The sequence below is a fragment of the Acipenser ruthenus genome, chromosome 11 (genome assembly GCF_902713425.1).
Source record: "Acipenser ruthenus chromosome 11, fAciRut3.2 maternal haplotype, whole genome shotgun sequence".
In the NCBI taxonomy this organism is placed as follows: Eukaryota; Metazoa; Chordata; class Actinopteri; order Acipenseriformes; family Acipenseridae; genus Acipenser; species Acipenser ruthenus.
Window position 1 is genome coordinate 44,069,091 of NC_081199.1, and position 13,439 is coordinate 44,082,529.

Here is a 13,439-nt window from a genome sequence, read left to right on the forward strand (position 1 = left end):
ACACACACACACCGACGCTCTCCACCTGCACACACACACACCGACGCTCTCCACCTGCACACACACACACACCGACACTCTCCACCTGCACACACACACACACACACACACACTGACACTCTCCACCTGCACACACACACACACACACACCGACGCTCTCCACCTGCACACACACACACTGACACTCTCCACCTGCACACACACACACACACACACACACACACACACACATTTCATGGGGAGAGAAAGAGAAACAAACAAACAAACAAACATTTGACAGCCAGGCTGGGAACCATAAAAAGGATGGAGAAGCTGCAAGGTAATCTAGTTGTGGTGTTTCACCTGCCAGACTCCAGATCAGATCCATTTCATTAGAATGACTGAAATAATCAATGCTGCCACAGAACGAAACCATTTACTTGGTAATAAATAGCCATTCCTGCCTCCACATCATCCCAGCAAGTGTCAAATCATCATCTGCTTTAACAGTGATGCATACTGCATGGCCCAAAGCTACCGAATACCGATCTGCACCACAATTTAGAGCTACATTAAAACAAAGCCCCCCCTGCACACTTCTGCTAGTCAAGACTGGGAATCATTTTTCAGCGTCAACTTTTAAGAGGACATGAACACAGCTCTGTGGAGTGGAAACATGTTTTATTACAATTACATACAGAAATACTCACAAAGGCAAACATGCAAAAAACTCACCTCACAAAAAGGAAGAACAATTGATTACACTGTTTGTGGTGTAATGTTTAACCTGTCCAGCAGGTGGTGTTGGTGTATATGCTTAGGTGTTGGTGGTGGTGGTGCTGTATAATGGTTTAAAAGGAGATGGTAAATGCAGCCAGGTAGTGGGGAAAAGCCTTAACTGTGTTCAGTTCTGGTCACCTCGCTACACAAAGGAAATTGCTGCTCTAGAAAGAGTGCAAAGAAGAACGACCAGAATTATTCCAAGTTTAAAAGGCATGTCGTATGCAGACAGGCTTAAAGAATTGAATCTATTCAGTCTTGAACAAAGAAGACTACGCGGCAATCTGATTCAAACATTACAAATTCTAAAAGGTATAGACAATGTTGACCCAAGGGACTTTTTCGACTTGAAAAATGAAACAAGGACCAGGGGTCACAAATGGAGATTAGATAAAGTGGCATTCATAACAGAAAATAGGAGGCACTTTTTTTACACAGAGAATTGTGAGGGTCTGGAACCAACTCCCCAGTAATGTTGTTGAAGCTGACACCCTGGGATCCTTCAAGAAGCTGCTTGATGAGATTCTGGGATCAATAAGCTACTAACAACCAAACGAGCAAGATGGGCTGAATGGCCTCCTCTCGTTTGTAAACTTTCTTATGTTCTTATGTAACCACCTCCTTTTAGATACACCCATTACAAAGCCACCTTCTTGACATTATTGCACAACAGTTTAATGAATCGAATGATGCAATGCCCATGGCTAAGGGAAAGGACAGCAAGATCATTTTTATAAAAATCACTTTGCACCCTACGAGGGTATGACAAGGCTTCCTAATACTGCTTGATTGCAGAAAGATAAGCAAGTGTGGCTTTTCAAAACACATACATCAGCAACCACAATCTGACAACCAAGCTGAATCCTGCTGGTCTGCTGATGCACATATGTGAGGGTAAATACCGCAGAACAGTTCCAATGTTGCTGACGTTTATCATTGTGAGAGACACAACATAAAACATTTGGACAACATCCAAAAAGTCACCAAAGATGATTCAACTATCAAACAAATAACTTTAAACTATCCTTTTTAAAGCAGAAAGGAGCTAATTTATTACACATCTCAATTTCTGCTTTCTTTGGAATATCATATATTCCATGAAGAAAAAAAGAAAAAAGCACACATCCTTTTAAAAAAGGATCAAGTTTACATTAAAAAAGGCACTGCGAACTGAGAAGGGTTTATCAAACTGTGACAGCGTTACTGAGTTCACATAGCAATAATGATACAATTAAAAAACTGCTTAGCAATTCATTAGCCTCCATCAGGCTGCGAATACCCCCTAACCCTAATCCTGCTGGCGTTCTGTTCTGATTGGTCAGTGTGCTTTAACCCTCATGTCCATTCTGAGCCCTCTCCCTCAGGAGGGATGTTGTGTTCAGATACAGGACCTGCTGGCGTTCTGTTCTGATTGGTCAGTGTGCTTTAACCCTCGTGTCCATTCTGAGCCCTCTCCCTCAGGAGGGATGTTGTGTTCAGATACAGGACCTGCTGGCGTTCTGTTCTGATTGGTCAGTGTGCTTTAACCCTCGTGTCCATTCTGAGCCCTCTCCCTCAGGAGGGATGTTGTGTTCAGATACAGCACATGCTGGCGTTCTGTTCTGATTGGTCAGTGTGCTTTAACCCTTGTGTCCATTCTGAGCCCTCTCCCTCAGGAGGGATGTTGTGTTCAGATACAGCACATGCTGGCGTTCTGTTCTGATTGGTCAGTGTGCTTTAACCCTCGTGTCCATTCTGAGCCCTCTCCCTCAGGAGGGATGTTGTGTTCAGGTGCCGCCCCGTACCGTTTTAAATAGTGCAGGGGGGATTATTATTATTATTATTTATTTCTTAGCAGACGCCCTTATCCAGGGCGACTTACAATCGCAAAGCAAATACATTTCAAGTGTTACAATACAAGCAATACAATAAGAGCATGGCGGATGCATGGCTTCTTTTTTCGTGCAGCCTTTAATGTATTTATATATTAAATATGATAACACTTTACATTAAGTGTCTCACAATTACAATGTTATTATGCATAGTTACAATGTACTTAATGTATAACTAACACCCTAACCCTTCTCCGATTCAATTGTGTATTACATATATTTACACAGCAGAACAACCCTGTATTTATTACATAACTACTATGTAAATACACAGTAATTAGAGACACTTCATTTAAAGTGTTTCTGCATTAATGTATAATTTTATTGTTATATTTTATTGAGTATAGACTATTTGATTCTCTTTGTGTTAGTGCTGCACTATTGAGATGTACCCGTGCTGGCCCTGTGGGCTCACAGTGAATACACAGAACGATATTCAAAAAAAAAAAAAAAAAAAAAAAAAAAAAGACAAAGAGATAGCCGCTCCTGGGAACATGTGCTTTGTGATGCAGATCATAAAAACATTTTCTCCAAAATACTGCAGGCTACAAAGTGGAAAGTGCACTGATCCCTTTGGGAAGAAGCCTGCTCCTTTTCAGGGGGTTAAAAACAGGATCTGCAAGCGTCTGAAGCATCTAAAGTCATCCCAGGCACATCAACAGTTATGCTAAGCTGTCAGGTCCCTGAAATAAATAGATGCGTCACATTGCACAAGTAAGGATCAATTCAAATACAAAAATGACAAAGATTGAGAGCAGATGGCAGTGAAAGGGCAAAGGAAGAATTCTAGTAAATCATATCTGGAGCAAGTGTAAGGCTTTGTCTATACAAAACAAGACAGGAAACAACTCAAAGTGATCAGTCCTTCAGATGATTCTCGATGGCTTCAATAATGTCCATTCATCGCTCCTTCAACTTTCTCCTCAGGTCCCTACTCTGAATCAACAGCTAAAACGGAATACAACGAGAGTGAAACGAATTGGTTGAAGGAAGGAGGAATGTGCTTCTTTTCTACAGGTCATTTTTTACAGCCTGGAGATCACCGGTTCGAATCCAGGCTATGTCATTGCCGACCGTGACCGGGGGTTCCCAGGGGGCGGCACACAATTGGCTGAGCGCCACCCGGGTAGAGAGGGCTTAGGTCGGCAGGAAAAGCCACAGTTCACCGAGCATCAGTGACCCCTGTGGCTGATGGGGCACCTGCGGGTCTGCAGTGGAGCCATTCAGATCTGTGTTGTCCTCCGGCACTATAGGTCTGGTGGCTTCACTGTGGATCCGCAGTGCGAAAAGTGACGGCTTGGCAGGAACATGTTTCGGAGGACGCGTGTTTCAGCCTCAGTCTCCCGAGTCACCGGGGGGTTGCAGTGGTGAACCAGGATAACAATAATAATTGGGCATTCCAAATTGGGGAGAAAACCATTGGGGATGACTAAATTTATAAAAAAAAAAAAAAATAGAGTTTTCAAATGGCAGAGCACAATAAACTGCGGGTCCATGCAATAGGATTCAAGCTCGCCAGGGAAGGGATCCGTTCATTACTGTATTGTTCTCTGGACAGCAGCTGAAAAACGCACACAGTCTTAATTAAAAAAAGTGTTCGGTTTCTGGCATCAAAATTGATGGCACCCCCTACAAGAAACTAGACAGTCAATTATTAGAAAAAAAAAACTAACAAGTAGTGCTAGCAGGCAATCGCACTGCTCCTCGGAAGTGTTTCGTCAGTAAGCAGTGGGTTAAGAACAGGCGTCGCTCATTTGTGTCACTGCTCAGCCATGCTTGGTGTTGTGTTATCACGTAATAATGGAATCAATGAGCTCTACAGAAAACAGTGGGAATACTTCTGTAGCTAAAGGGACATTGACCTACACTATATACTATTGAAGGCAGTTATGTTAGACTCTTCTGTTCTTTAGCAGTGTCATCATTGTTTATTACATTGGCCTTGTCTCTCCTTTCAAAGCGATGTCCTCTACCTGGCTTCGCTTTTCATCCTCCCAATGCACGCTCACCACATCCTCTAAAAGCCCCAGTCCTAGGAATGCCTGGCTTTGCTTTTCATCCTCACAATGCACGCTCACCACAGCCTCTAAAAGCCCCAGTCCTAGGAATGCCTGGCTTTGCTTTTCATCCTCACAATGCACGCTCACCACAGCCTCTAAAAGCCCCAGTCCTAGGAATGATTTTGTCCGCTCGATCTTATCAAAAGTTACAAATATAAAAAGATAACACAAAATGACAAATCGCTAGATCAGCTTGAAGCGTAAAACAAATATATACCCTTCAACTGACTTCACAGCATCTTCTCAATTAAAAAAAGCACAAAAATAACTGAACAAAAAACACACGGCAGTGTTTTGTATGTCCTAACCTAACCATTCTTTGAACCTTCCCAGTGCCTTTACAAGAGGTCTCACCAGTTCACTGCTGAGGCCACCCCAAGAAGGGTGGCCTCATTAAATGCTTCTCCTTCATCCTGTATGTCAATCTGGTCCTGCATGGTTCCCTTTTGAACTCCTGACAGGTCTCAGTAAATCCAGATCACAAGTGGCATGAAAATACAGATGCGTTATGATTCAGGAGATATTCATTTGAAGAATAATTTGTTTGTGAGTTGACAGTGTCATGTCTGAAACTGGAACTAATGAAAATAAATCCCTGTAGCAGAGTGTTTTCTCTGATTTGATAGGACATGTGAGATATGGTAATACGACATGACATGTGAGACGAGAATAGGACGTGTGAGATATGATGACATGATATGACATGACATGTGAGATATGACATGCGAGATGTGAGGATATGACATGTGAGATAGGAGGATATGACATGTGAGATAGGAGGATATGACATGTGAGATAGGAGGATATGACATGTGAGATAGGAGGATATGACATGTGAGATAGGAGGATATGGCATGTGAGATAGGAGGATATGACATGTGAGATAGGAGGATATGGCATGAGAGATAGGAGGATATGACATGGGATTGGAGGATATGACATGGGATTGGAGGATATGACATGTGAGATAGGAGGATATGACATGTGAGATAGGAGGATATGACATGTGAGATAGGAGGATATGACATGTGAGATAGGAGGATATTTGGAATGCTGTTGACGTGAGCTGATAAAACACTTTATATTGAAATAGAACCATGTAAACTTGCTATTTAAACTGCAGCACAGAAGGAGCACCAATGTTCTATTTGTGCAGCACTCAAAAAGGGAAATTGATTTGCTTCCATCGTCTCCTTTCCAAAAGATCGGTCACCTGACAAATTACGTAAAATAACTTCCAAATTCTCCCCCATGCATCGGCCCCTCTCTACCAAAGCACTGTAACTGTTTCAAGCTTCGAGGACTGGTGAGGAATGGAAAGTTCTCTTGGGTGGGTGAAGACTCTTCTCATGGCAGTTCAAGCAGGTACCCGAGTTTAACCTGGAGAAGCTCTGGCTCCATCGCTATGACGACCTCCTTCCCACAAGGTTAATGATTCACTGCGCACACAGTCACAAGCCCTCCTGCACTCGCATGCACACAAACACCATTAACATTGCACTGAACTGGAAGACATGTCACGCCTGCCAGACAGAAGCTGGGATATCACCTAAAGGAAAGAAAAAAAAAGCACTAAGTGCCGCAGAAACTGTGAAGCACATTAACATCTTGCTTTTCATTTTCACCGGCTCATCAAGGGCACAGTGTGCGAATCGACAGGGTCAAAACAGGACTTGTAAACAATTATTGTTTGAGCTGTGCAGTAAAAATACAAAATAACAGAAACTACATCAAAGTCCTTTACTACAAATTAGACATTAGAGGCATTAGCTATTCCAGCACACTCTATATTAAACAGTACAGAACAACACTGTAGCTGACATCAACACAGGAGTTACTTCTAGACCACCAAGTGGGGTTTGAACAGTTCATTAACAGGATTTATGGGTGACATGAATACATCACATCCTAGGCCAGCGTTAACATTGAACAAATGAGTCAGTCATTAAGGATTCATCTCATGATACCAAACAAAGGAGAATCCTTGCTAATGTTTCAGTGCACCACAAACAAATACAACACGAGAGAACTACAGTATAATCCTATTCTAAATAGCACCGCTTTTGAAAAAGAAAACAGATACATGAGATATCTTCAGTTTTCACATGTAATCGTGATTTATTTTCATGATGCTATTACAAATAAAAATGATGAAGCCCTTTGCATCCTTGCTGCAGAAAGCTCTGGCTCTGCTCCAGACTGAGAAGTGCAAGACTGCTTTTGCAATTATGGGAGAGACTGACACGCTAATCCTCCCTGAATGATTAAGAGGCAACTGCATCAGATTAGAAAAACAACAGACATCTTTTTGAAGCAGAATCCATGTTTCCCACAAGTCCCAGGGAGACAGCAGCTATCGCCTTTCCCCAAGCAATGTGCTCCGGTGAACTCGGCTCAACTGGGTTTCAAAGAAGGAAAGACTATCTTTAACAAGCTTCAACTAGAAGGATTTCCTTCAGCTCCAGCACATCCTGGTGTATCATCTCCAGTGACTAACTCCTGCTGTAGCTGGACCACAGCCAGTGCAACATGCCACACGCGGACTTGTTTCTTTATTAGCATGTTGATGTGTTCATGACTCTGGTTCTAAGCTGTAGCCAGCATGTATATCGGATAGGGAGTAATTGGAAGCACCTCTGTTTGAGTGCTCCAAAGGCTGAATGTATTTCCAACAGCATCTGAGAGGCGACCATTCAACTGGGTCCATGAACTATAAAAGCATTCAATCGCATGAATCTGAATCATGGTTCACAGGTATACTGTCTGACTGATGTTACCCCCATGTTACACAGACTTCACCAGCTTGATGCAGTTTGAGTGACAAATCTTCAAATATTTTGCCTGGGGCATTGCTCTAAACAATCCCCCTCATGTGTCTTGTATGTGGCATTTCTTTCATCAAATAAACAAAAAACTGTCTTTTATAAAATATTTTCTAAATGCATTTCTCACAGGACCTGAACTATACAGGGATTTTTGCTGCTAAAGAACACAGAACTGTTTATTTTCCTGAAACCTGTGGTTTTATTAAAGTCAACACATTCCCTGACTGGTGGGAAGGTTATTTCAGGACTCCTGGGCAGGCAAGCCCCATAAAACACAGGCTTGTTCTAAATACTAGAACTTTATAGCACTTCTCGTCATTCACAATGTATAGACTCTGGCCCCATATTGCTGGCCCAGACAAAACCTTCCTGTTTCTTATTTACAATTGAACTGGGACTGAATCAAACATTTTATAAAAGCCTTGTTGTTTCTAGAAACCTGGTCTATTCTGAACCCTAACTTAAGCACTGCTTGACTTCAGACCTAACCCCCAGCATGCTGAACTGTAGCAGCTCCCTCGAAGCCTCAGACCCTAACCCACGAGAGCGCTGTAGTCTAGCATTATGAATTATGTGCAAACTACTTTCCTTTTTTCCTTCAGTTTCTATTAGATTGGGGTGACAGATCAAAGAGTCTAGATCCTGCATCTCTGTTGAATCTTGTTTTGCACCGAGTGCAAATTGTTTGCTTCAATAGGCTTAGTGCACATCTGCAAAAATAAATAATGAATAACGGTTCCAGCCAGGCTAATCAACCAACCAAACTTCGATGTGAAAACTGCGCAAGAGGATTTGTCAGTAAACATTTCATTTTTAGGTTTGGAGCCGTGCAAACACTGAAATCAACAACAACAACTTTTAATGCGGTCAGGTAGTGACCCATAAAATGCAGGCTTTTGAAAGCAGACAATGAGCCTGCAATGGTGACTCCTGACAGCTCTATAAAGCCGAGCACAGAGGCAGCGGGGGGGGGGGGGAGCTGCTTGGTGTGGTACCGCTTTGAATGCCTGTCCTTTCCTGCAGGGGGGGCTTGTTTTTGTGGCAGTTTCTTCATTAAAAGTGCATGGAGTAGGACAGTGGAACGCAGCACCGTGTGGAACGTGCTACATTGTGCAAATCCACTGGGACAGTGGAACGCAGCACCGTGTGGAACCAGCTACATTGTGCAAATCCACTGGGACAGTGGAACGCAGCACAGCGTGGAACCAGCTACATTGTGCAAATCCACTGGGACAGTGGAACGCAGCACCGTGTGGAATGTGCTACATTGTGCAAATCCACTGGGACAGTGGAACGCAGCACCGCATGGAAGATGATACATTGTGCAAATCCACGCTGCGTGCTGTTTAAGCAAATCCCAGGGCTGTTAGACATTGTCATCTTCATCTGCGGATCAGGAGCTGAAACTCCCCGGTGACAACAAGAAGTGAAAACAGCTTCATCACCGAAACTCCTTGAGTGAAGACCGCTGGGGTTTCAGCACATTATCCTTCTTACACATCAGAAGAGGAGGAGGAGCAGGACAAATCCCATTGAACTTGATACCTTTTTAAGGTTCTTAGGAGAAGATATTAGTCCCCCAGAAGACCAAGGTCAACCACTGTGGCCAATTGCATACATCAATACATCTGCCAGACAGCTCAATGGTTTACTTGCACCTAGAAAATACAAGGCTAAATAACTTGTAGATGAACCTCCCCTCACAGAAGAACAGTAAGTGCAGCCAAGAATATGGCAAGTTGTCCATCCAAAGAAAATGAAGTGGAACAGTGAGCCTTCAGTGGCACACTAACACATGATCTCCTGAACACAGTGGAAGTCAGAGCAGTTTCACCACTGCAGAGTGAGACCCAGACTCCCACAAACACCCTCTGTATCCAAACTAAACAGGCTGCTGCGTTACTTCAGGTACACACAGTCCACACACAGTCCTCGCTCACAAGAAGACACTTCAGTGTTATCAGGATCCATCTGATCGACCATTCAAACCAAAACTTTACAAACTATTTCAGGATCCCCTCGTCGTTTCCCATTCGTTCCTATTAGTCCAATTTCTTAGAACTGAATAGCCCTTCTGTGCGCCTTGCCAAGTATCTGCCAGTGGCCCCTCTCTTTTACAAATGAATAGGTGCAGTTTAGCCACAGTTAAAAGGGACACTAATGCACCATAACTGGACCACAATGACATCATGATAATTTGCCAAAGCTAATGATGCCACTTTAGCCTGAGTAGTGAAAACAGAATTTGAAAAAGGCACACTACAGCTGCACCATCCTTTAAGTCAACATATTTTCCTCTCAAATCTTTTTTTTTTTTTTTTTTTTTACTTCCCTGAAATTATATTAAAAGGCAGACACATATCTAGTAAATAGCAATCCACTACTACAGTTCTGCTTGCTGGTCTTTCAGTGTATTTAAAAAATAAAAGTTTAATAATAAAAAAAAGAAACAGAAAGTATAGAAACACAACATACATTTTAATAGCATTTTACAGTATATATACAGTGCCTTGCAAAAGTATTCAGACCCCTGACCAATTCTCTCATATTACTGAATTACAAACGGTACATTGAAATTTAGTTCTGTTTGATATTTTATTTTAAAACACTGAAACTCAAAATCAATTATTGTAAGGTGACATTGGTTTTATGTTGGGAAATATTTTTAAGAAAAATAAAAAACTGAAATATCTTGCTTGCATAAGTATTCAACCCCTGTGCTGTGGAAGCTCCCAGTTTACACCGATGAAAGAAATTGCCTAAACGAGGACACAATTACCTTACCATTGGCCTCCACCTGTGAACCATTAAAGTTGCTGTCACATTTTCTGGATAAAAACCCCACTGTTGAAGGATCATTGGTCAGGCTGTGAATCTGAAGGAAAATGAAGACCAAAGAGCATTCTACCGAAGTTAGAGATAAAGTAATACAAATGCATAGATTAGGGAAAGGGTACAAAATAATATCCAAGTGTTTGGATATCCCAGTGAGCTCAGTTGGATCAATAATCAGGAAGTGGAAGCTGCATCACACCACCCAGGCACTGCCAAGAAAAGGCCGTCCCTCAAAACTCAGCGCTCAAACAAGAAGGAGACTTGTGAGAGAAGCCACGGAGAGGCCAACAATCACTTTGAAGGAGCTACAGAGTTCAGTGGCTGGGAGTGGAGTAATGGTGCACCAGTCAACCATATCAAGAGCTCTGCATAACACTGGTCTGTATGGGAGGGTGGCAAGAAAGAAGCCGTTACTCAAAAAGTACCATCTGAAAGCACGACTGGAGTTTGCCAGAAAGCATGAGAGTGATCCAGCTGCGATGTGGGAAAAGGTTTTGTAGTCAGATGAGACCAAGATAGAGCTTTTTGGCCAAAACTCAAAGCGCTATGTGTGGCGCAAACCTAACACTGCCCATGCCTCAAGACACACCATCCCTACAGTGAAGTATGGTGGTGGCAGCATCATGCTGTGGGGATGCTTCTCATCAGCAGGGACTGGGCATCTTGTTAAAATTGAAGGAAGAATGGATGGAGCAAAATACAGGGAAATACTGCAAGAGAACCTGCTTCAGTCCGCTAAAAAACTGAAGCTTGGGAGGAAATTCACCTTTCAGCAGGACAATGATCCCAAGCACAAGGCCAAAGCAACATTGGAGTGGCTCAAGAACAAAAAGGTGAATGTCCTACAGTGCCCAGTCAAAGTCCTGATCTCAATCCCATTGAGAATCTGTGGCACTATTTGAAAATTGCGGTCCACAAGCGTCGTCGAACCAACCTGAACAACCTGGAGCAAATCTGCCAAGAAGAATGGGCCAAAATCACTCCGACACTTTGTGCAAAGCTGGTACATACTTACCCCAAAAGACTTAAAGCTGTTATTGCAGTGAAAGGTGGTTCTACCAAATATTAATGTGTGGGGGTTGAATACTTATGCAAGCAAGATATGTCAGTTTTTTATTTTTCTTAAAAATATTTCCCAACATTAAACCAATGTCACCTTACAATAATTGATTTTGAGTTTCAGTGTTAAAATATCAAATAGAACGAAATTTCAATGTACCAATTGTAATTCAGTAATATGAGAGAATTGGTCAGGGGTCTGAATACTTTTGCAAGGCACTGTATATATATATACACACACACACACACTGTATATATTACTGTGATGGAATCAGACAATGTATTGCACCAATTTGGAAGAATGAAAAGGAATGCCACATACTCAGCTGAATCTTAATTTAGAGAAACGACAGCGCTTTCAGGTTAGGTTTCAATATACAATACAGCATCCATACTTCTTCCAGAACAAAAAGAAAACTAGAATATCCTATAAACTACCATGACTGTGAATTGTGGTGTTTACGGCACACACTCAAACAGGTTTTTAAAAGTGCAGCAGGAGACTGGCCAGGCACAACTAAGAATACAACAAGCGCCTGACCCTCTTCGATCCCATCAATCAGGCATCTGAAACAAACACTTTCCACAGCTTTTTGAACTGCGCTGGGCTTTCCTGCCAACACCCTATTTTAGTTTGATCAAATGGAATGGAACAGGTCAATAAGAGCAAACAGCTCTAGCTGCTTCAACCCTCACTGTCTGTCCATTCTGATTCAGTGAATATCGTCTGTCCATTCTGATTCAGTGAATATCATTTTAGGCACCAGACTGCTTTCTGAATTAAGCAGCTGCAGAGCTGATCTTGAATGGAACCCCTACGTTGTCTGCACACGTGAAACATCACATTGACGGAAACAAAGCAAGCATGTAGTCGCACACAACGAATATATCTATTCAAAATGTGAAACGGTGTGCATGGCTACATTCTTAGATAAATATATAGAAATCAAAAAACAAACACATCTCTAAATAAAAGGTGCATTATCAAAAATGTGAGATTTCGATTTCTTGGTTTTATCTATAAAGCAGCACCACTATCTCCAAAATACAAAGAGAAATTCAAAGCAAAGAAAAGATACATGGAGTAAAAAAACTAAAACTAAAATACAGCAATCTGATCAATTAGGCTTGGTTTTAGATATTTCTGTCAGGAGATAAATCACTTCTGTACATCACTGTTAGAAATCAGCTTCAGCTTCTCTCCTGATAGACAAAACCACTTTCCTTTTTTTCTGCCGCCACACAGCTTCTGAACAAAGGAAAGCCAGCAAACAAAGAAAGTCCTGAAATGACATTTGTGATACAAATCAAAATAGTTCTGCTTTAGAGAAGTGGGGGGAAAACCCATCTGTTCCAACACACAAGAAACCGAAAGAATTGCAGAGGCCTGATAACTCTGTTAAAGCCAATTTCAAGAGCAGCTATGAATGCAGGTTAACAAAAGGAGCATAAAACTGATCAGCACTTACCTGCACTGCATCAGCAGCGTGTCACACTAGAGGAGAAAGTTGTGGGACCAGGTGGAGAGAGAGTGGGAAGACTTTCACACACACTGACACAGTCAAAGCAAAAGCACAGCGGGACAGAACGGAGACTGCAACAAAGAACTGCACTTAATAAACAAACCGTTAACTTTTCATTCCAGACAGCTATGGCTTTAACCATTCCCTCACACAGCTATCCCTCCTTGTGGTGTTCACCTCACATTCCTACAGCATCCGTCAGTGATCATTCTTCCTCTTAATCCAGCGCAGATCCACAGCATGGCAGTTTAACCGAGACGAGCACTGCTGCTGTCAAAGTGATTTACCCTGCTTCCCAGGGCTCCGTGCTACATTAACAAATGAGGCTCAGGCTGCCTTTGAAAGAGTTAAGCGCGCTGAAAACAAAAGCAAGACCGTTTTCTTGTTCCTTAGGCAACCTGTGCTCAGGAAAGGAAGCTGGTATGTGTGTGTTTTAAAGTAAACAGTCTTCGTGGAGAGCCACAACAGTACCATACTGCAATTAAAATACTGCAGCCAGTATCCTTG

At 42.3% G+C, this 13,439-nt stretch overlaps 1 protein-coding gene across 3 annotated transcripts in view; it reads right to left on the reverse strand.

The window, feature by feature from the left end:
* Nucleotides 1-13,439, reverse strand: part of sema5ba (sema domain, seven thrombospondin repeats (type 1 and type 1-like), transmembrane domain (TM) and short cytoplasmic domain, (semaphorin) 5Ba) — an 88,311-nt gene that overhangs the window by 55,789 nt on the left and 19,083 nt on the right. The window contains exon 1 of one of the 3 annotated variants that reach the window (XM_034044526.3): nucleotides 12,879-13,204. The exons of the other annotated variants lie outside the window; for them this stretch is intronic. The gene's annotated coding sequence lies outside the window, so the exon portion shown is untranslated. Of the gene's footprint in view, nucleotides 1-12,878; nucleotides 13,205-13,439 lie in introns of those variants that run through there. 3 annotated transcript variants of the gene reach the window in all.